General features: G+C 40.9%; 1 protein-coding gene and 1 long non-coding RNA gene across 4 annotated transcripts in view; one reads left to right on the top strand and one right to left on the bottom strand.

Moving 5' to 3' along the window:
- The window catches only part of IRX5 (iroquois homeobox 5), a 103,912-nt gene that overhangs the window by 51,316 nt on the left and 24,939 nt on the right, over nucleotides 1-27,657 (bottom strand). For 2 of the 3 annotated variants that reach the window (XR_016444087.1, XR_016444086.1), the window contains 2 exons: nucleotides 22,041-22,122; nucleotides 783-964 (listed from right to left, as the gene is read on the bottom strand). The gene's annotated coding sequence lies outside the window, so the exon portion shown is untranslated. The remainder of the gene's footprint in view (nucleotides 1-782; nucleotides 965-22,040; nucleotides 22,123-27,657) is intronic. The other variant, XR_016444088.1, reaches the window with a different exon arrangement.
- LOC149857265 (uncharacterized) overlaps nucleotides 1-27,657 on the top strand; it is a 673,033-nt gene that overhangs the window by 639,035 nt on the left and 6,341 nt on the right. Inside the window, exons 6-7 of the long non-coding RNA XR_016444089.1 lie at nucleotides 13,712-13,758; nucleotides 15,444-15,615. This is a non-coding gene — a long non-coding RNA (uncharacterized LOC149857265). The remainder of the gene's footprint in view (nucleotides 1-13,711; nucleotides 13,759-15,443; nucleotides 15,616-27,657) is intronic.

Genomic DNA, 27,657 nt, shown 5'->3' with positions numbered 1-27,657 from the left:
TGCTTGAATATATTTATTTTAGTTATATGGCTAGATGAGTAATAGTTTTGTGTATGTTTGATACTCCTTTTGCTTTAAAAACCAGGGTAGTATAATTGGCTAGCGAAGTCATGTGGTCTTCCTTCTGTTTCCTTACTGAATGAATGCACATGTTTTCCCAATGTATTGCCCATGCATGTTGGATAACTTGGATAGTATTATTAGTGAAACAGATCTTGAGTGTTTTTTTCCAAGTATGAAATATGAATTGCGTGGATGGTGATGGAAAGTGAATATGCAGTGGGTATAACTTTAGCCATAGCTACCTTAACAAATTAACAAACTAACAGCAGAAATAATTTACAGAAGTTGTCGAACTAAGGGGTAGTCAGAAGGAAGAAAATGTTGTAGTCAACCAGTAGGTGGAGTCTGGAGACAGTCCAGTGTGTGTATAAGCTGTGCAGTAGTATAAAACATATGAATGCACTTGATATATAAATAATATTAATCAGTAATCCACTATTTTAATAGAGTTCTCTATGGAGTTCTGAAGCATGTCATGCTTTTGCTTAGCCTGTGATCAGTGTTCCATCTCCAGTAGTCCCTTCACAACAAATGGTGAACTAAGCCCTCTGCTTATGAAAATGTATGCTTATACATCTCTGATTTAGTCAGTCTGTAAGGTACAAATCAACCCTGTCTTCTACCATCTCCGGTAGTCATCCTATTCTATCAAGACAGTAAAGGCATATGATATACTTCACTGGTTGTGGACTGGAGAGATAAGTGACTGAATGCTTTACCTTTATCAGCCTGGTTGCACCATAGCAGTTATTGACTGTAGAAGTGGGTCATCCACCACTGGAACCTTTTCTCTTTTTATTAGATGCTTCTTTTCAAAGACAAAAACCATAAAGCAGAGGTGAGGAAGGCTGGTCTTCTTTGCACCTTTTTTGCACCTTTTTCTCAGGTCAGTTCATGGAGGCTGTAAAGTCAAGAGATGTGGTTGTCATGGGTGACATAAACTACCCAGATATCTGGTGGGAGGAGCAGTCAGCCAGGTCCAACCACTCACCTAGGTTCCTAGCCGGGATACAGGACCTCCATCTAACCCAGGAGGTGCATCGTCCCACTAAGGGAAATGCCTTGCTGGACTTTCCTTGCCACAGGCGACAACCTGATGAGGGGTCTGCAGGTACTCGACCACCTGGGCGACAGTGATCATCGCCTACTAGAATTTACTATCCAGCACAGGATGGTGAAAACAAGCAGCAAGGCAGAGGTCCTCAACTTCAGGAGGTCTAACTTCTGTAAGCTAAGAAGGTTAGTAGGAGAGGCATTGGGGTCTCGGAGCTTCAATGAGATGGGAGTCTAAGACCGGTGGTTGTTCCTCAAGGAGATAATCCTCCGAGCTCAAAGAGAGTCAGTCCCAATGCACACCAAGGGGGTCAGAAGTGCTAAGAAGCCCCCATGGTTCAGGAAAGGCATCCAGGGATGCCTGAGGGCAAAAAAGGAGGCGTACAAACAGTAGAATCAAGGGGCTATCACCAAAGAGGATTACACCTCCATTGCTCAGGATTGCAGGGAGGCTGTTAGGAAGGCCAAGGGAGAGATGGAACTAGGGCTAGCAACCAGAATTAAGGATAATAAAAAGTCCTTTTTCAAATACATAGGAAGTAAGAAGAAGGCACTGGGTAACATGGGGCCCCTATAAGATAGGCTTGGCAATCTGGTGACTGTGGCAAAAGAAAAAGCTGACCTCTTTACAAGTTCTTTGCCTCCACATTCCTGAACAGGGACTGGAACATCTCCCCCACTAGAATTGCAGATGACCCCAGGGGAGACACCACCAAGGATGACCTAGTTAGGGAACTTTTGGAGGGGCTGGATGTGTTTAAATCAGTAGGTCCAGATGCTCCTCATCTGAGGGTGCTGAGGGAATTGGCAGGGGTCATAGCTGGGCCCCTGTCACGGCTCTATGAGTGCTCGTGGGGCACTGGCCAGGTACCAGAGGATTGGAAAAGGGCATTGTGGTCCCCATTTACAAGAAGGAGAGAAAAGAGGACCCTGGCAGTTATAGGTCAGTCAGTCTTACCTCAGTCCTTGGGAAGACCTTTGAGAAAATTATCAAGGAGCACATTTCCAAGCGCCCAGCAGGGGCAAACAACACGGGTTCATTGAGGGCAGGTCCTGCCTAACTGCCTAACTAACCTGGTTTATTTTTATGATCAAGTCACGAAGTCCCTGGATGAGGGTGTTGGGGTAGATGTCATCTTCCTGGACTTTAAAAAGGCCTTTGACATGGTTTCCCACCACATTCTCGTTAAAAAACTAGGATGCAACATTGATGCCTACATAGTCAGATGCGTGGCAAATTAGCTAGATGATTGCACCCAGAGAGTGGTGGTGGATGGGTCATTTTCGACCTGGAGGGATGTGGGCAGTGAGTCCCCCAGGGCTTGGTCCTGGGGCCTGTACTGTTCAACATCTTTATCAGTGATCTGGATGAGGGTGTAGAATGCACACTGTCCAAATTCACTGACAACACTGGAGGGGAGGGACAGAATCCAGGTAAACAGGTTACAGAGGTGGGCGGATGAGAATAGGATGGAATTCAACACAGACAAGTGCAAGGTACTGCATCTAGGGAGAAGGAACCAGCAACACACCTATAGCCTGGGAAACACCCTTCTTGTTAGCACAGTGGCACAAAAGGATCTTGAAGTCATTGTTAACTCCAGGATGAACATGAGATGCCAATGCGAGGAAGCAGTCAGTAAAGCTAACCGCACCTTGTTGTGCATCTACAGATGCATCACAAGCAGGTCCAGGGAGGTGATCCTTCCCCTCTATGCGGCATTGGTCAGGACCCAAGTTGCAGTACTGCGTCCAGTCCTGGGTGCCACACTTCAAGAGGTATGTGGCTAGCATTGAGAGGGTCCAGAGGAGGGCCACTCACATGGTCAAGGGGCACCAGGGCAGGGCCTACAAAGAGAGGCCAAGGGGCCTGAACCTATTCAGCCTCCACAAGAGAAGGCTAAGAGGGGATCTGGTGGCCATTTACAAACTCACCGGGGGGACCAGCGGGAATTGGGGGAGGCTCCGTTCCCCTGGGCACCACCCAGACTTACTAGAAATAATGGCCACAAATTGTTAGAAAGAAGGTTCAGACTGGACATCAGGAGACATTACTTTACAGTTAGGGCTGCCAGACTCTGGAATGGGCTCCCAAGTGAGATGGTACTCACTTGAAATGGGCTCCTAAGTAAGGTGGTAGGAATCTTAGGGGTCTTCAAGAGGAGACTGGACAGATATTTGGATGGGGTGATATGATCCCGGCATCCGTTCCTGCCTGGGACAGGGGTTGGACCTCATGATCTGTTTAGGTCCCTTCTGACCCTAAGTACTATGATACTATGATAAACAACATGAATGCAACAGCAGATCCAAAAAATGAAGTTAGCCTTCCCATGTCCTATCAGCCCTATTGTCTGTATAACTTCATGCAATTATCCTAACTCTGTGCAGCATGACCAATGCATTAAAGAAGTGGTTCTCAATGTTTTTAGACTCAAGGCACCCCTTGTAAGACTCAAGGTACCCCTCTCAAAAGGCCAAGTCTTAACTTTCACTCTGTTTTTTTACTACAAAAAATAATAGAGCAAATTTTCTGTTGCAAAGAATGCAGAAAGAGCACAACAGGTCAGAATGGTTTTAACACTATTAATTTCTATTTAAAAATTCAAATTATTTGAATTATTTCTTTTGTAAATCACATTTACTCTACCACTGTGTGAAATGGCACCATTCCGTTTCGACTTGTGTTTCAATGGAACAGCATTTCATTTTGAATTTTGTTTTGATTTGAAACCCCTGGTCTGTTTTGTTTCATCAAAACTGTTTCGATGTTTTGCCCATAGGGTATTACGGGGAAGCTCGAAACAGCCTATAACGTTGTTATTTCTCGCCTGATTTGAATGAAACTTACAGAAGTAGTAGCCCCTTCTGAGGGCATGAAGCCTGCCAAGTTTCAAGGAGATTGAGGTGCAGTTTCCCTGAAACACCTGCACCTAAGTCTTGAAAGCAAAGAACTCACATCGTGTGTACGTGTTAAGCCACAGGAGGATCAAAACTGCAGACATGGTAGCCTCTGCTGAGGCCATGAAGCCTGCCAGCTTTCAAGGAGATAGGTATAGGGGATTCTGGGTTCTAGGGCCCTGCACCTCTGGCTGCTGACAGGCAAAACTCATGACATGGGTGTCTGTCTTGGGTCACAGGAGGGTGAAACTGTAGGCCTGATAGGCCCTGCTGTGGCCATGAATCCTGACAGCTTTGAAGGAGGTAGGTGCAGGGAGAGTCTGGGTTCTGGGGCCCTGCACCTCTAGCTGCTGAGAGGTAAAAACTTATGACATGGGTGGGTGACACAGTGTGTGTGTTAAGGTGCACCCTCACTCAACTGACACCAAAGCAGAAAGCAGCCAGTTCAAACAATTCTGCCTTTTATGCAGTTTTTCCATCCCTCCCCCAGAGCTCTGGGATTGGAGGAGACCTCAGGAAAATATGACAGTCACTGGCCAGCTACACAGTCAATAATAAGCGCACTCCTTCCCCCTCCCACTCCTTACTTTAGTTTCTGTTTCCCTACAGGCAAGCCCACTTGAGCTTTGAAGCTTGAAACATTTTGAAAATTTTGAAATGTTTCAACTTGCCTCATTTTGTTTTGAGGCTGTTTCAAAGCTCTCTCTTTCATTTCAATTTTTCTTTTTCGAGCTCGAAACAAGTCAAAACAGCGTTGAAACGAAACTGCCAGTGAAATTTTGCACAGCCCTAATTTGCATCCCTAACAGTGCTAACTTTGTATGGCAACCTGCAGCACCCTTGAAAGAAATTTAAGGCCCAGGGTGTCATGGCACTACATTATAGAGATGGCTTTTTCAGCTCAGATGCATTTGACAGGTGAACGGATGATAAAGTGACTAAAGATAAAATGATGGGAAAGTAGGCTGTTAATTAATCCATCAATGAAAATCTACAGCACATTTCAAAGGGCCAAATCCTGCAGTTTTTCCTCATGACAAACTACCTTTCATTTTAACAAGTTAATGGGAGTTTTATGTCATCTGAGTAAGGATTGCTACTGGGATAGTTAAGTCAGAGAAGCAGAAGAGAGGGACATGGAGAGCTGTGGAGAGTGGAGCGCAGGGAGCAGGGATCTGCATCCCAATACCAGAGAGACCAGGCGGGACATCCCCAGCAGGGGGGAGCCAGTGGACAGCTGGCTGCAGAGTTCTGAAGAGCTTGATTAGGCCGGGAGATGCCAGCAAGAAAGATGCTGGAGAGCAGACTGGTGCAAGCAGTGGGGAAACTGAGTTGCAAAAGGGCCAGCTGGAAGAAAAGCAGCTGAGCCCTATTCCAAGGGCATTGACTTTTAAGTTACTTTCTTCTTCCGTTTTGTTTGTGTAATCTGTCATGCTCTCACCTCAACAGGCCAGCAGAGTGTTTGTGAGATGTCTAGCTGAAGTTTGCAAGCCAAGTAGCTTTGGAGTCTTTGAATTGTGATTATGAGAATTTTGGGGGTATGCTCAAACTCTGAACAAATTTCCCTTTTTTTTGTTTTTGGTACTTGAACATCTGTCATAATGATATCCAAGCAGGTATAATGGGGCATGTGATGGTGCAGGTCAAGTTTTGCCAAAGGCATTCACTTCAAAATACTGTGAGAATGCATTTGAAGGCATTAGTTTCAAATGCAAAAAGTGATCCATATTATACCTGTACTAATATTTCAAAATAAATCTTACTTAATTCAATGTGTTATATTTGTTGGTGAGGCATTAAAGATACTATACTGTAATGAATGGTTACTTTACTTTCGTAATAGCAAGAACAGGTTTTGGAGGGAGAGGTGTTGTATAAGACATTGTCTTGAACTGACAAATATGTAACATGTTTCAGCCAAGAAGAAAAGCAAGTGTATGATGGTGTCAGTGGGATTATTTTGGAAACAGCAATGAATTGTGTAATTGTGGGTTGGTATTTTATATAATCTGGAAAAACTAATGTAAACTGCTAACCCTCTCTAAAATGTGTCCTGCCTGTACTTAAATTAACTTGTTACTCCTGTTCTTCTAGCTAAAACTCAATATGAAAAGACGATGTCTTACAAGACACCCAATCAAGGATTTGTAGACTAATAATCTGAAATAACATTCTCAAACTATGGTCTGGGTCTTTAGTGACCTGCATGACACAAAGTACTGATAAACAGGTAGCTGACTTCTCACATTTATTTTGCCTTTCCTTTTTTCCAGCTCTAAATTGCATTGGAAGATGTAGGGGGCACAATATGTTATATGATTGTTTAAGGACATTACCTTTCTCTTGCTTAACAGCAAATGTTGTCCATGCTATTTAAACCCCTGGGGACCCTTACTGAAAACAAAAGTTCTGGGGAGAAAATATGATCTTGTATTCAGTAAGGGAGCTGAAGATTTTATGTAAGTGCCCAATTCCTCTAATGAGTCACTGTAACCTTCACCATGTCACTTAGACTCTACCTTTCCATTTTCTCATTGGTGAAATGGATTATAAATACAAAGTATTAGCAGTAGTACTTCCATCTTCCTCTCCCCATTGGATTCCTTTCTTTTGTATTCGTTATGGAGATCCTTTATTTTATCACTACTGTGTTATTCCAGGCACATTTGGTGGTAGAAGGTAGAAAGTTTCTACTTGTTCTTGAGTTTTCAAACAAGTTAAATATTTAGGCCTGGTTATTAACAGCTAGAATCAGGAGGAAAAAAGTGTTTACCATGTGGTGTTTAAGTAACTGAACACTGTAAATTCCAGGAGCTGCACATAAAGGCAATTTGGATTCTATATATATTTTTGGCATTAATGATATGTGTCAGTGTGAAAGTATTGCTTCTAACTCTGAATTTAGGTACAGAAAAAATGTGCTTTTATTTTCCAGTGCCTTAAAATAGAAATATGGTGTTTCCCCCTCTCCCTTTAATCTTATACTTGCAAAATGGTTCATGACCTAAAAAGTCTTAAATTCATTATTGTATGAATCTTCTTATTGTTTCACAACATTTTCATGAAGACCATTTAAGAGGAATGAGTGACAGTAACCAAACCTGCTCTATAAATGTTGCTCTTGGATCCTCGGTTCAGAATACCTGGTATTTCCATGCCAATGGGTATACCTTTATCTGTTTTTCAGACAAGTTGCAACACCTTTCTTCTCTCCCAATTCACACTTTAGATGAGAGTTGTCCAATCTGCAGCACAGGTGGCACAAGCAGCCTTTGTGCATGACATGCAGCAGACTGGGAAAGATGCAGGCAACGCAGTAGCAGGTAAGGCAGGAGGCAGAAAGCAGAGCCGAAGATTAGATAGGAAGAATAGGGCAGGAAGCACAGAGTTGGGAGCAGAAACCAGAACAGAAAATCAGGCAGGAAGAATAGGGCAGGAGACAGAAAGTAGAGGAGGAGATTGGGGGTGGAGAGTTTCAGATTGGGCAGAGGAAGCGGAACAGAGTGGCACTTCATGAGGGTATGGATTAACTTCTAGCACACCTGCCAAAAGGCTGGCCCCACTGTTTTAGACTGCATTTCTGTGCTTACTGCTGTAGAAAGTTTTAAAGAAAATCCTAATATGTGAGTTTATACACAATGCCATATTTTAAGAGAATCCTGATGCGCATCTATTATTAATTGCCCTTTCTGGATGTGTCTGTTAGTAGAACAGCCAAAACTACAGATCACTCTAAATGTTAATCTTCTTATACTGGGCAGGAGGTAATTGGGTTCAAATGAAGTCCACAAGGTGCTTGTCCAGCCTCCAAGGATGGCAACTGCACCACCTCTGCTGGGAATGTGTTCCAGATTCTAGTTACTGTTATGGAAAAGAAGTTTTTCCTTATGTCTAGCCTAAATTTTTCCTTGACTAGCTCGTGCCAATTGGACTTTGTCCTCCCAAGGGGTGCCTTTCTGAAGAGCTTCTCCCCTAGATCTTGATGTTCACCCCTGACATACTTGTAGGCCACTATCAAGTCACCTCTCAGTCTTCTCTTACTCAGACTGAACAGGCCAAGTTCCCAGAGTCTCTCCTCATGGGGCCTATCCCCCAGGCCCCTGATCATATGGGTGGCCCTTCTCTGTACTCTTTCAAGCTTATTCACATCCTTTTGGAAGTGTGGTGCCCAGGACTGGACACAGTACTCCAGCTGTGGCCTCACCAATGCCGAATACAGGGGGAGGAACACCTCCCTGGATGTATTGGCAACACTTTGGCTGATACACACCAGAGTTCTGTTTGCCCTTTTGGTTCTTTGGTCAACTGTCACCCCCAGGTCCCTTTCAGATGCAGCGCCAGCCAGAGGACCACTATCTATCATATAGTTATGGTGAAGGTTCTTCCTAGCCAGATGAAGGACCTGGCACTTGTCCCTATTGAACTTCATCTATTTGCATTCTGCCCATAGCACCAACCTGTCAAGATCATCCTGGATACTTACCCTGCCCTCAGAAGTACCCGCATTTCCCCACAGCTTCTTGTCATTCACAAACTTAATCAATGTGCTTTCCAATCCCTCACCCAGGTAATTGATGTTAAAGACTACAGGCCCAAACAATGATCCCTGGGGGACACCACTGGAAACGACCCTCTAGGATGAGGCCACCCTATCAGTTACAACCCGCTGGGATCAGCCGCTGAGCCAGTTGCCAATCCATCTCACTGTAGCCTGATCTAGGCCAGTACCCTCCAGCTTAACTGAGAGAATCTCATGGGAACCAGTATCAAAAGCCTTGCTGAAGTCTAGGTAAATGATGTCCACCTCCTGTCCCATGTCTTGTTCATTGGTTACCTGGTCATGAAAGGACACCAGGTTTGTTAGGCATGACCTCCCCTCAACAAAGCCATGCTAGTTGTTTCTCAGTACCCCACCAGTTATGAGCTTTTCTATGATATTACCAAACATGTTGATGCCTATCTTGGCTGAGTACTCAATCCAGGCATAATTATCTTTAACAATGTTTTGTCTATGTATTGGTTATTGAAATATGTAACTTTTTCTGCAGTCTAATAAACTCAGGCCTGTGGCTGTCTTGTTCCATATTTAATACACTTGAATCTCTAAACAGAAAACTATGGCTCTGATTCTACAAGCACTTATGCATCTTAACTTTATGCCGTATAGTTCCCACAGCAGTTAAGTACATACATAATAACTTGCAGGACTGCAGACACCCCTCTAAGTTCACCTTGTATCACCGTCTTGAAAGATTTTTTTCCATTGTCCTTATATATAAAGTCAGTTTTCCATTCACAAAGGGCCTGATCCTACCAAACTTTGCTCACATGAGAAGTCTCCTTAATTTGATAGGGAAATTAATGTAAGATTTTGTCAAATCATTAACTTAGCTGGAACCACCCATGGGAGTAAGGGTTTCCAGGAAAAAACCCCAAATGGTTAAGAAAATCACATCAACCAAATTTGATTGAACTAAACACTAAACCATTCAATATATTCCTTAAGCTTTTAAACTTGGGGCCTAATCCTCACCTGATGCAAATTGGCATAGCTCTATAACTTCTGTGGAGCTATAGCAATTAACACCAACTGATCGTCTGATCCCCAGTGTAGCTTATTTTCTATACAGTGACGTTTTATTTTCATCATGATTCGTTAACTTGACCACATCTTTTCCATGAACCTGATCTAAAACCTGTATCTCAATTACTTGATCATTCTTAAGACTTGCTAATTAACAACCAGATGTTTAAAAAGATCTATTTTGATGTTTTCCATTTGGCAAAGTATGTTATGAATAATATACTATGCACTTCAAGATCTTGTTCATTTTGATGTGATAATGAATGGGTATTCCTAGTGGAGTTCTTAGTCCAGAAATATGAATGGTATTAGCTCAACAGTTATATGATTAAGCAATAAGACCTGCTGAGGCAGGCAGTACTTGGGGATGATTGACTGCTGTAATTGATTGACATCCAGAGGTAAAGCCAAGGGCACCAATTTACAGATTGGGTCAATTATCTTGCGGTAATGCCCACTTGGTATATGTCTTATTGCTATGCTAATATTAACTGTTATTAAAATATTTTAATGAGTTTTTAATTTAAAAGTGGTAAATTTAAAAGGGGTGAACATTAAATTATTCAACTTGAAATAACAGGAATTGAAACATTGCTATTCTCAAATGGCGATCTAAACATTTTGTTTTGCATATCAATACTTCTAGAAATCACTTTAGTTCATGCCTGGTGGAAAGTGAATTCTGTTTGGCATTCCAAGAACCCACAGTGTGCCTGCATGAAATACCCAGAAATTACCTGAACAACCCACAAGACCTGGAAAATGAATGGGTACCGCCACATCTTAATGTCATTCCTGGAAAAGCCGCCTCAGGGAAGAAGCACTTCCAATAATGAAGTTGGAGCCTACTAAGGAGGTGCTAGATTGCATCTCTACATAGACCCTCATCAACAGGAAACTAACTGAAAACTGGAGTGTGCAAGTTTCTTATATTGATGGACTGGCTTTCAAACACAAATGAATCTGCGTGGAGCTAGGTATCAACTTTCCAGGGCACCATCTGGCCACACAGAGAGGAGTGAGGGGCAGAGGACATCACCCAGCCCTGTAGGAGGGAGGTGGTGGAGGGATGGGACTCATCCATGGAGGTGAAAGGGGCATGGCTTGGCCTCACAGGTGGAGGAGGAGAACGGCACACCCCAACCTAGCCCCATGAATTGGAAGGGGACTTGACCAGTCCCTGACCTGTCCCCATGAGGGAATAGGGGGCATGGTCTGGCTACAACATGGCCCCATGGGGGGAGAATGGGGCACTGCTACAGGGAGAAGAGGGTCCATTGCTTGGCCTACTGCTAACCCAGCCCCATGGGAGGAAGTGAATCCAGCCTGTCTCCAACCAGACATGTGGGCTTAGGACTTGGGAATTTGGCAGGGAGAATGGCCCTTAAAAGCCTCCAACGATGGAGATTCCACCACCTCTCTAGGTAACTTGTTCCAGTGCTTCACACACTCCTACTGAGAGAGTTTCTAATATCCAGCTTAAACTTCCTTTGCTGCAACTTCAGACCATTGTTCCTTGTTCTGTCATCTTCTACTGCTGACAACAGTCTAGCTCTATCCTCTTTGTAACCACCCTTCAAGTAGTTAAAGGCTACTATCAAACATGGTATGACTGTATCTTAAGAATGTCATAAGAACAAGGTATCAGTGAGGTGGGTGATGAACATACAAAATAAAAGATTGCAAGAAAACATGCATCGGGTCAACCTAGCTTGCTCTCTTCTGTCTGCACTATCCTGGTGGAACCCATTGTGAATAGCATTTGAAAAGGCATTGGTTTTCTTCTGTACTCCTTAGGTTTTGATCCAACTATCACAGATAGTCTATGAAGAATTATTTTTGGAAACCTAGACCAAGAGTTGGTAAATCCCAATTTCTCTTCCTGGCTTTATTGCTGACTCATTGCTAACATTACTTCATCATTCTGGTTATCAGGTATCCCACAGATAAAATGGGAATAAAAGAGTGCTATATCCCCTTCCTGTTGGAATTCAATGAATTAAAAATGCAAAAATATTAAGCCACATGGAGCTAAAACTGATCATATAAATTTTCCCCAAAACTCTTTTTTTTTAAATCTGTGAATCCACTATAAAGATACTAAGTTACAAAATGCCTAAATTATGTCACTAGAATTGCTCCAGGCATGAAGAAAAGCTTTTCATACTGTATAAATTCATTACATACGTTTTCAAAATACCTTTTAATACTCTTGAATTTGGGATAACATTATGGGCAAGGAATCAAAAGTGATGTGAAGATGAATTTCATGCCACTCTTGACCCTTGCCATGATGTTATTCAAAACTCAATGAAAGATCAGTTCCAGCTCAGCCCACACTGATGTCCTAATCTCTGGGCTGTCATCAAGCAATAGTGAGTTTTGGAATGTGCCAGATAGGGACCTGGCAGATGTTGCACATCATGTTTCTTCCCTTCTGTTGCCTGGTTTGTCTTGCTCACATATCTTTTTGCGGTGTAGAGGAATAGGATCAGATTAATAACTTTGGGAGTTGCTTCATTTTGGCCTACCATAAAATAAGGAAATACCATAGGCATTCTCTCCACATTAGCAGTTGTGAGGAAGTGGACTTTGTGCCCAAAAGCTTGTCTGTATCCCTACAAAGTGCACAGTTGGTACAATAAATGGTATCACCCACTAAAATCCTTGCCCCTTGGATTTTTCCTGGACCACCATAGCTATAACATCATCCCAACTCTACCTTATTAAATTTTGTTATCCAGAGACATAGAAATTATTTCACTTCCTTTTTGGATGCCATTCCTAAAAACAAGCTCTGCAATCCCCAGTGGCTAAGGGACACTTAATAGTGTCCATACTGCCAGAAAATGTTGGGATTTTTCCCTGTACTACAAATTTAATAGGAATTGTTGGACTTCATGCCAGGTTATAAATTATCAGTTTAGTATATTCAATAAGAATTGGCCATTGTTTTCTCATTGTTTATATCATTACTGATACTACCCTGTCCCAACCTCTTGGTAGACAGGTAAATCCATTTCTAACTGAGCAGCTCATTCAGAGTCCCACTGGCTATATAGGTTGCAGTTTCTTTTCTGGTTTCAGTATCTCTGTTTTCTGTTTCATGGTATTTCTGGATTAAAATCCCATCCTCACAGCCAGTTACTGTTTTTACTCTTTGCTACAATTGCAATGAGCCACTTGAGCAATGTGTGTTCCAAATGCTCAATAAACTTTGGGCTCCTATACACATGCAGCGGGGCTGCTCTGAGTTCTGTAATTACAGCGTGTCAGAGCAGACTTGATTAACTGAGTCTGCTGGAGCGTGGTAATTTAATTACCACGCTGGAGCAGACTCCAGTGTCACTTGTATCAGTGTCCCCATGCTGAAAAATGGTGGCAAGGCACTTTAAACTAAAGCTCATTCAATGAGCTTTAGTTCAAAGTGCCCCACCACCATTCTTTGGCATGGGGACACTGATACACGTGATGCTCTGGGTGTTTTAATTAGCAAGGCTCTCAGAGCTCTACTAATTAAAGCACCACTCCCTCTCCCCCACCTCCCAGATCACATCTATAAATGCCCTTCATGAAGAGTGCCTATAGCCAACTGCCAAATGCCACCAAAGCCATAAGTCCACAGACTGTATCCAGTGGTTCCCCAGGCCATAGATGGTTGCCTGTTTTGAGGCTTCTAAAAAAAAAAACACTTTGGAAATGGCTAAAGTACTGTTGTGAGCTCCAGACAATTGCCTGTCTGAGTCCCACGCAGGATTCTAAGTGGGTCTGTCTGCATAGTCATACCAAGGCCCAATATGTTAATGCAGTCCATGTGATGTCAGTCATAGCAGCATGCATCAGTGAACAATGTTACATTCCACTGAAGTTCTTATTTCCCCGTGTGTATGTGAATGCACTTTCATCTTCAGTACATATTTATTATCAGTTATGGCAATGTCCTAGAGGTAATAGGTAACCAGTATAATATATGCTGTCCTTCCACATTCAGCAGGCAATAATACGCAAGTGCAGCTGTTTTGTACCTAACCCTTCATATTATTTTAATTCACTGCTTTACGTCATACTGCATAATTACTGACAACCTTGACATTCTCCTTTTTCTTGCAGCTCCAGTGATTTGAAAGTGTACACACAGGATTCATGCCAAACTATTCGTAAGTAATAGAGATTGTCAGCAAACAGAGCCATTTGCTATGTACTGATATCTGCAGATACTGTAGCATATTTGTTACAACTCTCTGCAATTCACCCTTGTTCTCTCCCTTTCATCACATTAGATTATGTAGAGGAACTTCAAGGTAAATTTTTAAAATACTGTGTGGGAGATACATGCAGGAAAAAACTAAGAAGCAAATACCTGGAATGTTTTTAGCGCTCAACTCCATCTGCCAGTTATTTTGACAGTTCACCTGTTCGTGTCATCTTGGTCTCACACTGTCATGTTGAGTCATATTGTGTTATCTCAGAATAAGATATTTTGGAGCCAGTAGCTCCTAAAAAAATCCACATACTTAGTCACTGCAAGCAAGATAGACTTGTCTGCATAAAGAATATATGGGTCGGTTTATTTCTGTTCTTCTACTTTATGGCCCTCCTATTTGTATAGCATTATATTCTAATGAATCCACTCAGTGGCACTGCACACTTAAGGGAAGCTCAAGGTCAAGAGATTCATTTGCATCAGGAATACAGCACCTCCAGCTGAAGCATTATTTTGCATTCTCCACTGATGTATCTTATTGCAAAACTACTTCTTCCAGATTGTGCAAGATAACAAGGCAGCTAAGAATAGTAAGAGATGACAGTGGTATAAAATATTAATATTGCCTTATATAAAGCAATCTATAGACTCTTACAGAAGATGCTACTGTGTTTCACAAAGGGACAATTCAACTTGCAGTCTAGTCCATTTCAAAAGACTACTACCACCTCCACACTTAAGTCCCTCTGCTAATTTTTGCTTTTAAGTCTTCATCTTTTCTGGAGAAAAACATGCAGACCAAAGAGAAAACAGGCTGAAAACAAAAGAACAACAATGGAAATGGTGATATACTAAATCCACAGAATATACAAATGGATGAATAAACAGTACGAAATCCTTTCTTGTTCTCTCTCTCTTCAGTTTCTCCTATGTTGTGTTGCAAGTAGCACATTAAGTTAAATACTATTTATTAACAAGTGCAGTAAATAAATGTGACCTTTTAAAATAGATGAATGAAATGATAGTCTGACTGGTTTTTGTAACTTTCTATTATCTCAAGAAGACATGGCAGACATTGTGCTGTCCTAATTGCTGTTTCTTGATACTTTGAAAACACAGCAATTTATTAGGGCAAATTGGGCATAATTAGTTCCAGTTATTTGAAGATACTTGGTTGGTGGCCTCTATAAGGACAAGTGTCAAAATACAAGAAAAAAAATATAAATGATACAATGCAGTGCTCACATGTGAATGGCTACCCTAATACTTGCTCCAAACTTCTGCATGTGTCTATGTGTGAACAGAGTCTGATCCAAAAGCTACTGTAGACAAAGAAAGGACTCCCATTGCTTTGAGTCAAATCCCAAATGTGTCTGAAAGCTGGAAGAGATATGTAATTCTCTTCACTTTTCAAACAACTTGAAACCTGAGGGCTTACTAAACATTAGAACGCAACACAGGCACAGATGGTGGTTACCTTGCTGGAACTGCAGTTATCAACCATTCCAACATTACAGTGTTTTGAAGCCATTCAGAAATAAAGTATAGCTATTATTAAACAGTGTTGGAAAGCAAAGTATTTTGACTCCAAATCACACAAGGACAATCGTCATCTTAAATTACACTATTTCCCTGCAGATTAACAGTCAACCAATGAAGACAACATCAGAGCTGCTCTCACTAAGTTCACAGCCTGAGCATACAAGGAGAGAGGAGGGCTCAAAGGACCATCAATCTCTTCAGCACCTCTGAAACTGCTCCCTTCCTTGCCTTCCCAAGGCACAAGTCAGCCCAAAGTAGGCTGGGAAAGGTAAGGGCCATGATTCAGTTCCACACTAACTCACTCAAATAGACTTAAGCTATTGTGTGAAACCCAAAGGCATCACACAATGTGAGCTGACTAGTGATTTAGAAGAGGGACTGCAAACAACTATAATGCTTACTTGTCTGGCATGGTTCTGAGAAAATTAACTAGAATTAGTCCAAACTTTTGACAAAGCAAGATATAAATATTAAGTCATACCTATAATCTCTGGGATGTCAGTAGCTAGTATCCACCTTCTTGATCTTAAATAAACACAAGCTAAATAAAAATAAGTAAAACGGCTGTAGTTTATTATTCTTTCCTGCAAAATTAATGTATGCAAACTGTCTGTTTTAAATGGCTTGTTTTAAACTGTCTGTGTATTTCAGTAAGATTTCTTGGGTGGATTCCATTGTGTTGCTACAAAGGATATTTTTCTGTACTAAGGCTTACCTTAAGCTGTGTAACTGTACATGCTATGTGAAGCATTCTCCTGAATTGAAGAGAAGGGCATCAGATGTGTGATATGACGTGGCTCTCTGAATAATAAGCTAAGGAGACAATTATCTAGCCTGAATGGTACATCTGATTTCATTTAGGAGTTTCCTTCACTTCACAGTGAGAACTGAAGCCCCAGTACAGGAGATGCAAAAGCAATTTTACATGCGGCTTGCATCCAATTTCTCTAGTATTTTCCCGTTTTGTGTAAGACAATACTGACAACATATGTGGAATTGTGGCTAGTAATAAGAAAGTTCACTGGACTGAGCAGTTGGAACAGCACTCATGTAGCTTAGTAGCAGATCATTGGCCTTGGAACCTGGAGACCCAGCTCTAATCCCACCAATGGCTCTTTTATGTAAGAACCCTGTATTTATTACTATGTATTTCTATTTACTCACAGAAATATATAAAGCAGTTAGGCTTTGGAAAGAGCAATGTCTGTTATACTTAGACAGGAAGACTTACATTAATATTTTCCCCTCTTATTATTAATGTCTCAAATGTTCTCTCCAGGAAAACTATGCTGGATCAGATCTAATGGCTTCTTCCTGGGGTTTCATATGCTTTCCAAAATCTAAGTTCTTATTTTAATTCCAAAGCCCATGGGATTTTGCTTATCTCACTGATTGCTTGCTCCACACATGAGTTCTTGTGGTTCTGATTTTAGAAATGAAACACTGCCTTCAGGTGGTATCTATAAGAAAAGTCCCACAAAAAAAAATAAAAATAGGACAGCTCAAGACAAGCATGAAGTTCAGGAATACTGCCATTTCCGTTCCAAGGTTCAAACTGCACTAGGTCACAACACTGTGAATGCACACTGCTAAAGGAAAGCAGCACCAAGAGCTAGATGCTTAGTAGCTGAAAATAAGCATAATCCCATTGAATTAAAGCCACTGTATCACTTTGACTTCAGTGAAACCACACCAGTTCACACCATTTAAATATCTCTTCTGTTGTCCTCTTCATCCTTAACCAGTGCCATGACAACCTTCCATCCCCAGGTGAGGAAACTCTCTTATCCTCTGTTAATCTCTTGTTTGCTGGCAAGACTCAGAGGCTTCAATGGTGGAAGCTGTCAAAAGTCTATCTTAGGATCAAAAAGCAGGTGTTATAAAGGGTATTAATGTTTTCCAAGTAAAACTTTGTTTGCTTGTCAGAGCCTCTGCCAAGTTTCCCTGAGGTATGGTCATCATGAAATGTTCTGGATACCTCATATAAAAATTAGGTAACAGAGTTCCAGAAAAAATTGTCACAGATGAGTAATATTTCAGAAGAGAGCAATTTATTAACTGGAAGCTTTTCAAGATAGCCAATTCAACACGTGTATCCAAAAGTAAAATACATAGATCACGTTTTAGCAGATATGCAGATTTAGGGCAGTTGAGTTCATTATAAGACACCCCATCTGTTAGTTTTACTTACAAGATCTTTCCCTTCTAAATTAGCAAATATTACTTTTCTGATACAGTGATTGTATTGCATACATCATGCTCTCCCTATGCTATTCTAGCAAAATGTAATTCCATAGTCATACTATATTAGAAATGCAGGGAAGGATACAGAAAATCATCACCATACTCAGAAGGTATGTCAGAAGATGTTGCTCTGAAGACAGTCAAATGTGGACCAAAAGCAGTTTAGTGACAGTACTATTGATACAAAGTATTTTCACTTTGAAAAACAGTAGGTAGTCAAGGATGTTATATTTTTTCAATAGTGTTCTATGCTAAAAATCATAAATATTGGCACGTATGGACAGTAATGTCCACATATTTCCCCATTTAATTGGTACAGGAAGTTGTGTGTACAAATCTGTTTTGTGATAGCAAGACACACGTTTATGTTTACATGCAGCCCTATATTAAATTATAGATTTCATAGACATTAGGGCTGGAAGGGACCTCGGGAGATCATCGAGTCCAGCCCCCTGCCCAAAGGGCAGGAAGTCAGCTGGGGTCATAGGATCCCAGCAAGATAAGCATCCAATTTACTCTTGAAGGTGTTCAATGTAGGCGCTTGAACCACCTCCACTGGCAGACTGTTCCAGACCTTGGGGGCTCGGACAGTAAAGAAATTCTTCCTTATGTCCAGCCTGAAACGGTCTTGCAGGAGTTTGTGACCGTTTGACCTCGTCATCCCTTGGGGCGCTCTGGTGAACAGATGTTCCCCCAGATCCTGGTGGTCACCCCTGATAAACTTATAGGTGGCCATCAGATCACCCCTGAGCCTGCGCTTTTCCAGGCTAAAGAGTCCCGTGGCTCTCAGCCTGTCATCGTAAGATCTGTTTTCCTGACCTCTGATCATGTGCGTGGCTCTCCTCTGGACTCTCTCAAGCTTCTCCACATCCTTTTTGAATTGTGGAGCCCAAAACTGGACGCAGTACTCCAGCTGCGGCCTCACCAAGGCCGAGTACAAGGGGAGAATGACGTCCCGGGATTTGCTCGAGAAGCATCTATGGATGCACGCCAGCATTTTGGTCGCTTTACTAAATTAATTTCTGAAAATCAAGCCCTTGGTTTAGTTGTTACAGTGAAATGTTTGTTGTTGACTTTTTTTACCTCTCATAAATCTAGCCAAATTGTTCCAGTGCTTTTCTCTAAATTTCATGGGAAATGAGATGTCCAGAACTCAACACAATAATTTAGGAGCAGTTACTTCTGAAAAAAAGAGAGGCATTTTTACTACTTTGGTTACTAATATGAATTGTCTGAAGTTAGAGTCCAAAAGTACATTGCTCTGTGATGTAATAGCAAATAAGTCCAATTTATTTTCTGAATCATGGTCCACTGAAGGTTTTCATAGTCTATTGATTAACCATCGCTGTTCCCTCTCCCCTATCCATGGAATGCAAGGATTATGACCAAGAACAGTAATAACTAGAGGCAATCTTTTGCACAAGTTACTGTACAAAAACTTTCTTGCAAATGTAGGGGACTGTCCACAGAGTATGATATTAGCGACCATGTGGAATCCAACTCCAAGCAACTAGACCAAATCCTCAGCAGGTAGCATTGAAGCCAGTTGATTTAGTCCTTATTTACATGACAAAATGCTGAATTTAGATCAGTAGTTACAATGGAAATCTCACAGAATGTGGATGAGTTTGTTTTATTTTTTAAAAACAGCTTGTGTGATATTTGATTTCCACATTATTGGGATAATTTTATCAGATTTTTGGATGTTTTAACATTCTAGGAAATGAAACATTTCTTATACATGTATACTGGTGATACAGCTACAATTGTGTAGGGAAATTCAGAACAAAGGAGTCTAGAAAGCATATTTAGCAGCATTTATTTCCTGTGGATCTTAGTATAGAGCTGTATCCTTCCTAAACTTTTTTGTAAGCATTCAAGCCAGGTATAATTTGGATAGGTTAAGTATAGAGATGTGAGACATTATTTCAGTTACATGAAAGAGGGTTATATTGTCATTTCAGGAAGGGAAAATAGAACACACACAAAAATATGTCATGTAATTTAAAGAGTAGTGCTAAAGACTATGTGTATTGATTACAAGCCATCTATTCCCATTCTGCTCTTGTTCTCAAAACATTGGTTGGTGTACAATGCCTAGGAAGTAGCTTCAACAAACATAACTTCTCTCTTTTAAAATATTTTAAAATGAAGTGAAATAAAGGGTGTTTTTATGCACATAATAATGTCTTTTAGACCCCCTCTGTAACAGCTTCTGTTTTAACTTTTCAAGCTCATACTGATCTTTCTTGACCAGGGTAAGATTTAAATACCAAAGGCATCTTTGACCAGAGTGAACATTTTTGTCCTAAAATGACTGCATTAAATTCTATCAATCAGACTGAGAACAGCTCTAGAGAGGGGAAGTCTGGTAGGGTCGCAGACCTTGGGACATCCTGAAAATTTGCTTGTGCTTATTTCATAGTGCCCAGTGCCCAGCAGTCCCAAATGGCAACCAGGAAGTAGCAGGAAAGTAGAAGTATTCATTTCAGGAGCACATATACAGTAGAGGAAAATGTACCTTATATTTTATAGACTCTCGTTCACTAGGTGAATTTTGCCTGGAGGTAATCACCTGATATGCAGTACGGTTAATTAAACCAAATTTTGCTGTGCTACAGTAAGTGAAGCTATAAGAAGACTGAAAATATCATCTATTTGGAGATCCTGTTTTAAATTGTCTGTGATTTCTACGTAAAGTTTTCTTACAGGAAAAGGAATTTTTACAGGAAGTTCTCCTACATGTCTTGATATAAATTTGATGCTTCCTAAACCTTTTTTGCTATTCCTTTGCTTAGTGTATTGTGGTACCACTTCTCTGATGTTCTGAAATTGGCATAGTTTTGTTTTGTTTCATAGCCCTCATGTAGCTAACCTCTGAAGAAAATCCTTCAGCAGCTTGTGCTCTTAGGGCAGGAGATTTGAATTAGGTGTGTGACTACTATTAAATATGGTGCAATGGCTATCTTGAAGTTGTCATTGTCAGCAACAGCTTAATTAATATTTTACTATTTGAGAAATATTATGTGATCATATACTATGATTGTGGTCCAAATTTTGACAATTGCTTTACTAAAACAATGTAGATTGGCCAAGTTACACCACCTGAGGATACTGGTACATATGGGCGTTGGGACATTAAAGTTGTTTTGTCTCATATATAGTTGAAACCAAAATATTAATGTTATCAGTAGTATAACAAGGGGTGGGCAACTGGGGCTATAACTGTGGCCAGCCAGTTAAAGGGAGCATAAGAATGGCAGTCACCACCGCTGCCAGCACCCTCCCCACCCACCTCCAGTGCCACAGCAGTAGTTAGATCTCTGAATGTCATGCAGACTGTCTTCAATACAATATAACTAGGCCTAACTGGTTGTAAAAGCTTAGGAATTAACTGTTTTGAAAAATCAAACTATGCCTATGAACTCTACAGTGATTTTCCCATCTAAATCGGTAGGGGTGTGCAAAATGGGCCCTATTCAATTTGGATTCAGCCCAAATCAGGCAGTGATTCAGATCACTGTCGCTGATTTTATTTGGCCAAATCTGAAGATTCAATGCTGATTCGGGGATCAGTGATTCAGCCATAGACACAGCTTTAAATGTTTTTTCTACATACCTTGAGGTACCAGGTGCAGCTCATGAACACTGTGATGCTGAGGTGGATGAAGCATCCCACGGGAACGCCGGGGGGTGGGGCCTGCATGCTTGGTGGCGAACCCAGAAGTAAACCAGAAGTACTTCTGGTCCACTTCCCAGTCCACTGGGGAGTGTACTGGGGGGGCCCCCATGCCCTCCAGCTCAGTGATCATCTGTGGGGGGGACCCCAGCTGCCTCCCCAGACCCAGGAGGTACCAGGCACTGGGCCAGGGGGGCACGGTGTGCCCTCCCCCCCACGCGCTCCCTGGTGGACCTGGAAGTGGACCTGAAGTGCTTCTAGTCCACTTCCGCATCTGCTACCAAGCGCACTGGGGAGCCCCCCATGCTCCTGTGGGATGCTCCATGCACCCCAGCATCACAGCATTCATGAGCCGCCTGGTACCTTGAGGTATGTAGAAAAAACATTTAAAGGTGTGTCTGTGTCCGAATCATTGAATCTTTCCAAATCTCTCCAAATCAATTCAGAGGGTTCCGATTCAATTTGCAGAGATTAAAGGGTCTCCTGATTCAATTCAGATTTGGAGATTCAGCCACTGAGTCTGGCTGAATCTCCGCTGAATTGAATCAGGGACTGAAGCTTCGCACAGCCCTACTAATTAGTTACGAGGTAATTCATGCAACAGTGCTGAAGATCTGAGGGTCAGGAGAAGCCTTGATGTGTGATTGCTGGTAGAGGGGTATAAAAAGTAGAGCTGCCAATTCATTAGATCTTCCATGAGTGCAAGTTTTATAAAAAGAAACAATTAAATACAGATAAACAAAATATCAATGAGAAAAAAGAATCCTCACCTGCCACTCAAAGTAGAAAATCCTCATTTACTGGTTTGAACTGGCATTCCTCACCATCTTCTTAGTCCTGAAGGAATTACATCTGTAATGTGGTAGAAATATGAAAATCTTGGGGGAATTGTGAATGTTTAGAACAGACCCACCAGCATCCCAAAATAGAAAAAGCCCAATGCTTGAATCTGAGGAAGAAGAAAAGTTGGTTCTATTACATTATTTAAGTTGAAAGGAGAACCCATGCAATACAGCATGGTTCTTTGTCACTCTCTAGTGGCTACACTTTAGATGAAATTTTAAAGTTATCCATTGGCTCCACTTTAATGGCTCTGGTGTTTTCGCTGAAACACTAGACTCATACTTTTAGATTTGAGTTGCGCCACTCTGTAGTCCAAGGAAACATGAGCATTTTTAAGCAGGGACTGTCTTTTCTCATTTGTGTCTGATGTCTAGCAAAACAGGGGCCTGGTCACTGACTGGAGCTTCTAGGCACCACACTAGCAAGAAAATTAATTTCTCATTTCTCAACCAATTTGAAATATATTAAATCTGGAGTTTAAAAGTGCCCCTATCCTGCCATGTGAGCCCTGCGGAAAATTCCAAGGCTGCAGGAGAAAAAATTCATCAGAAGTTCCACATCCCATATAGTGCAACACAGTAGTAATTATTCAGATATGCATTATTTTGCACTAGTGTCCTAGCAACAATGTCAAACATAACACAAAGCACAAGAACAAACAGTGCAAGTTTGAACTACCCTGGAGCGGTTCTGAATTATACACCCTAATTTTTGGAAAAAAGTCAAGGTTTTTTCCTTGGTATTTCATTGTATATAATTGGAGGGGAGTGGGTTGGATGATTTAGTCCCAATTACATTGGCTTGCCTGCCAATAAACAGCAGTTCTGAGAAAATTGGCATATTTTTATATTTTAGTAGTTATTCTCTTCCCTGGACTGAAACTTGAATTTAAAATAAAAATTACAATGACATAGTCAAACATTCCCTAGTTAATATGTGTTCATCACTGAAGGAAAGAGTTTCTTAGAAACTTTAATTGAATCTGTATAATAAATCATACTTAGCATGTGTACTGTACATATCAAAACATTGCACAACCATTAACAAATTAATCTTCAAAACTCTCCTGTAAGGCAGGTAAGTTTATTATCTGGCTAATTGACGCTCAGGGAAGCTAAGTTTACCACAAGCCACAGAGGAAGTGAATGATGGAATCAGGATTAAAGCTCAGAGATTTCTGGCTCTATCATACAGTCAGACAGACATAGCAGAACCCTCTCTCTTTGGGCTTATAGACAGTGTGCATTTTAGATGCATGTATGAGTGAAAGAGACCAAAATGTAATGAGTGATGATCTAATGTGGTATAAAGTCTGTGAAAGCCACATTACATAACTGGAGAAACCACAACAATTGTGGAAGACTTTCTTATAGGAGTAAAAATAAAATCTATACCCTATACCATCGCATGTTCTTCAGGTGCCTCTCATGTTACAGAAAGCTACATGAAATATATTTTAGGATGTGTAGCAAGTCTGTTACACAGAGTCTTTTATTTACCCTTTCACATGTAAAACCAAATGTCATGAAAGATCTTCATTATCCAGAACCTGATTGCAGAGGGTTCAGAGAGAGCCAATGATTAAATAAACAATTTTTAAATGGACACTAAAGAGTCTTTACATATGCTCTGAGGTGAGGTGGGCACTTTAATTAAAGAGGCTCTTTGGATCCACTCTAATTAAAGCGCCGCAGCATCTTGTGTATTCAGCATCCCACACTTCAAAATGGTGGCAGGGGCACTTTAAATAAAACCTGTTCGATGATCTTTAGTTAAAGTGCTCCCACCACCATTTTGAATGCGGGGACACTGAACAAAGCTGCAGGAGTGTGCTAATTAAGTTGATTAATCGAGTCTGTTCCGACACATTCCAATTAAAATGTGTCAGAGCAGGTGTCAGGCATGCGTATAGGTGCCCTAACATTTTTGTGGGTAAATATGCTATGACTGTACTGTTTTCCCATATGGAAACACCAAGTCCTTCCATAAGGGTTGCTTTAATGAGAACTACAGCTCCCCAGGGTTGCCTTGTGCAGACTTTGGGGCAGGATAAGAACAGAGGTCAAAGCATTCACCCCTACCTTAATCCAACAACTATTTCATTGTACATATTAGGTATCAGGAAGGCTCATCAAACTCTACTGATCTGTTGCAAGGATTTCTCCCCATAAAACCTCATTGGAGCCTAACTCCATTTACATGCAGTGGTTACATAGACAGGATTGTGTCCCATAGTGTATATGTGAAAGAGGCAGTCTGTCCAGCCTATTATGAAACTGGTACGATCTGTCAAATTAATAGGCCGTAAATGAAAAAGATTTACGTGTTAGCTTTAAATTGGATCAAGTCAGGTTTAGCCATTAACAATATTAGGTGAATATTAGACATTCACCAAACTGGCGTGCCTGCCAACTGTGTACTTTCCCCCAAACAAAAGAGGCACAATCTATGTTCACTTTACTCCATTATATGAAAAAAGTTCAAGCTTAAAACACATGCTACACATACCAGATACTGAGGGAAACTACACATGTGCTTTGCTGCAGAGTTGACTAATTAGTTCCATGGTGAGTACATCTACATGAGACGCTGACTGAGTAGTATCTGAAAAATATTGCGCAATAGCGCTTCACAGCATGGATAATGTTAATACACTACTGTGTAGTATTATTAGGCTACTGTACAGTAGCATCCCCTAAAAGAAGTTTGTTTGTGCTTTTTAGTATTTACTAATACAAATACTAAATAAATGTGCAGTAATGACTACACAGCATCTTTTGTAGATGTGCCCAAGTAAACTTCACTGTCTATACATGCAGTGCTATTAGGCCACATTTAACTCCACTTAAAGATAGTACTATCCTATGGCAAAGTTTTTTTTTCTGCCACAAGGCATGTGCAGATGGTGACCATGACTGGCTGGGGCATGAGGTGCTATGGTGCAGGGGCTGCCTACCGACTAGCAATGTAGCACCCTCATGCCCCAAGCACCCTCTCCACAGCATGTTGAGCTGTGGCAGAGCAACTCTGGGTTGGCAGGCTGACTGCCCAGGTCCCTGGACAGCCAGGGCTACATCACCCTGACTCAATGTGCTGTGGTCCCAGGTGCACATGTAAATACTGCACCTGGAAGCAATAAATTCTGGTGCAAACTGTGCTGGAGTTTATTCAGGCACACTAATTTCACTTGCAGATGTGCCCACTAGCTACTACAATGCCTCTCCTTTGAAAAATGCTAATAAGGACCTAGTCATATGGGACTCCTATAGATGAGTGGAGAGCCTGCTTCAACACTGGAAATCGAATCTGCTGGAGCACAAAACTTGATGCGCTCTGGCAGCCTTCCACATCACGTGTTTCAGCATTCCCATGTACCCCTGCGCTGAAACACCCCGGCAGTAGGGTGCTTTGAAATAAAACACATTCTATAAGCTTTAGTTCAAAGCGCCCTGCCACCATTTTTTCAGTGCAGGAATGCTGATATACATGATGTGCAGACGCTTTTAATTAGCACGGCTTGCTAATTAAAGCACCCAGCACCACATCCCAAAGCGCATGTAAAAATGCCCATGGTTAGCTGAAAGAACAGATCAATTATTTCAGCAATTTAATTCTTGTTGGTGAATTATACATTTATGTATTAGCATTTAATAATTTATTTAATGGTTGATTAAAATACATATTTAATAGAAAAAATAAATGAAAATTGCAAATGTTAATCATCACTAAATTGGTCTTGCTTAGTTACTATTGCTGTATGAAAAGTTACACTGGGACAAATCTAGATCAATATAGTAGTAAATCAAGTCTATTATCACACCCCGAAGTCATGGCAACAACAAAAGTCAACCAGATTTGAGATACAGAATTCACAGTCACTATTGTTTCATATTCCTTTCCTAAAATGTTATTAGTTTGTCACAATCCTCCCACTGTTTAACCAGCATGTTTGCATTTAATATTACCTTCACCAATTCCTCAATTCTCATTAATAATAATTCTTGCTGCCATAGTGATAAGTGATGTAGTAGTGATTGTGTTGATGGTACTGTAGAATAATTGTGCTTTAGTCACTGGTGTGATCAATTGACATTGCATAACAAAAAGCATACATTTTGGGGCATGCCCTATGACATTTTTCTGCACTAAAATAGAAGTTGCAAGTGAACTTCAGCATCAAATATGGTTGGTGTAATTAAAAGGGGAAATTCAAAACTGATTAAAGGAAATATTTTTTCTACTGTGGACTCTGGTACAGGAAGTTGTTGAGGTCAAGGATTTAAATAGATTCAAAAAGGTATTAGCTATTTATATGGATATTCAAGAATTTAGGCTGGTCATCAGGAAAAACTTTCTGACTGTAACAATAATTTAACAGTAGAATAGGTTAGCCAGAGAGGTAATCTCTAGGTAATTGCCATCATTAGAGGTTTTCAGGAGTGGGTTAGACAAATATCTGTCAAGAATTGTTAGATACAGTTGATTCCGCCTTGGGACAAGAGAATGGATTAGATGATGTCTCAAGGTCCCTTCTAGCTGTGCATTTTATGGTTCTCTATAAAGATGAAAAATAATTGATGACAACGATTTTAGAAGGATACGTAACCTTATGTTTCAGCCAGTTTCTAGTGGATAGAGACCAAGATGAGATGTATGTGGGGCATGGGCAGTGCAAATTATCCACATCTACCTACTAAGTAGTTCTTACCCTTCCTCTGAGATCACCATCAGAGACAAGCTACTGGACTAGATGGACTTTTAATCTAATATGCTATGGCAATTTCTAATTAGCTCACCTAGGAAATATTGTATTTAGAATGTGGTAGCACTTAATTATTTTAATTAGAATAAGGACTGTTGTGTAAAAACTGAGATGTTCAGCCCTTTCCCTATAGACCCTTTTTAATTTAGCTGACTAAAATCATAGGTAAGAACTAGGTATTATCATTGTATAATATCTTTTGTCTGCACACAAAGATTGTGTTGATGAATGTGGTTCACATACGCTGCTTAGATACGAGCTGTATCCCAACTTCTTTTATGGGGAAGTGGTGGCCTGATACGGTAAGATCTGTATCCTTCTTCTGTCTACATATGCTTAGCAAGCCCTTGAATTTTTTACCCTTACTCTAGTAATAACTACTAAAGACACAATGCTCTATTTTGTAGGTATGTCATTGTGTGAAAGACGACGGTGGCTGTTGATTTTTGTGCCAACAAGTCTCTCTCTTCTTCCCACATACCCTAACATCTTACTTTGTCCCCTAACTTATCTGACAGAAGCATTGTCAGATATTTATGGTACAGCAGCTGTGCCTCAGCATCACGTGTTCATTTTCTGAATACATTAGCAGAATTAATGTTAGATGATTAACAGAATCCAAGAACCTAATGGTTTCCTTTAAGTAGTAAAGCTGTGAAAAGACAAATTTTGAATCTGGCCCTTGAAGCCACTGCATCCAGCTAGCAGGGCTTTTGGCCAGCTAGGGAATGTAGGGATATGGATAGCAGAAAGCGAGGCCAGTCATAAAATCTGGGTATGGC

Source organism: Crocodylus siamensis, chromosome 9 (assembly GCF_052110815.1).
Source record: "Crocodylus siamensis isolate JL-2025a chromosome 9, ASM5211081v1, whole genome shotgun sequence".
NCBI lineage: Eukaryota > Metazoa > Chordata > Crocodylia > Crocodylidae > Crocodylus > Crocodylus siamensis.
This window is presented reverse-complemented; position numbering and strand designations above follow the sequence as displayed.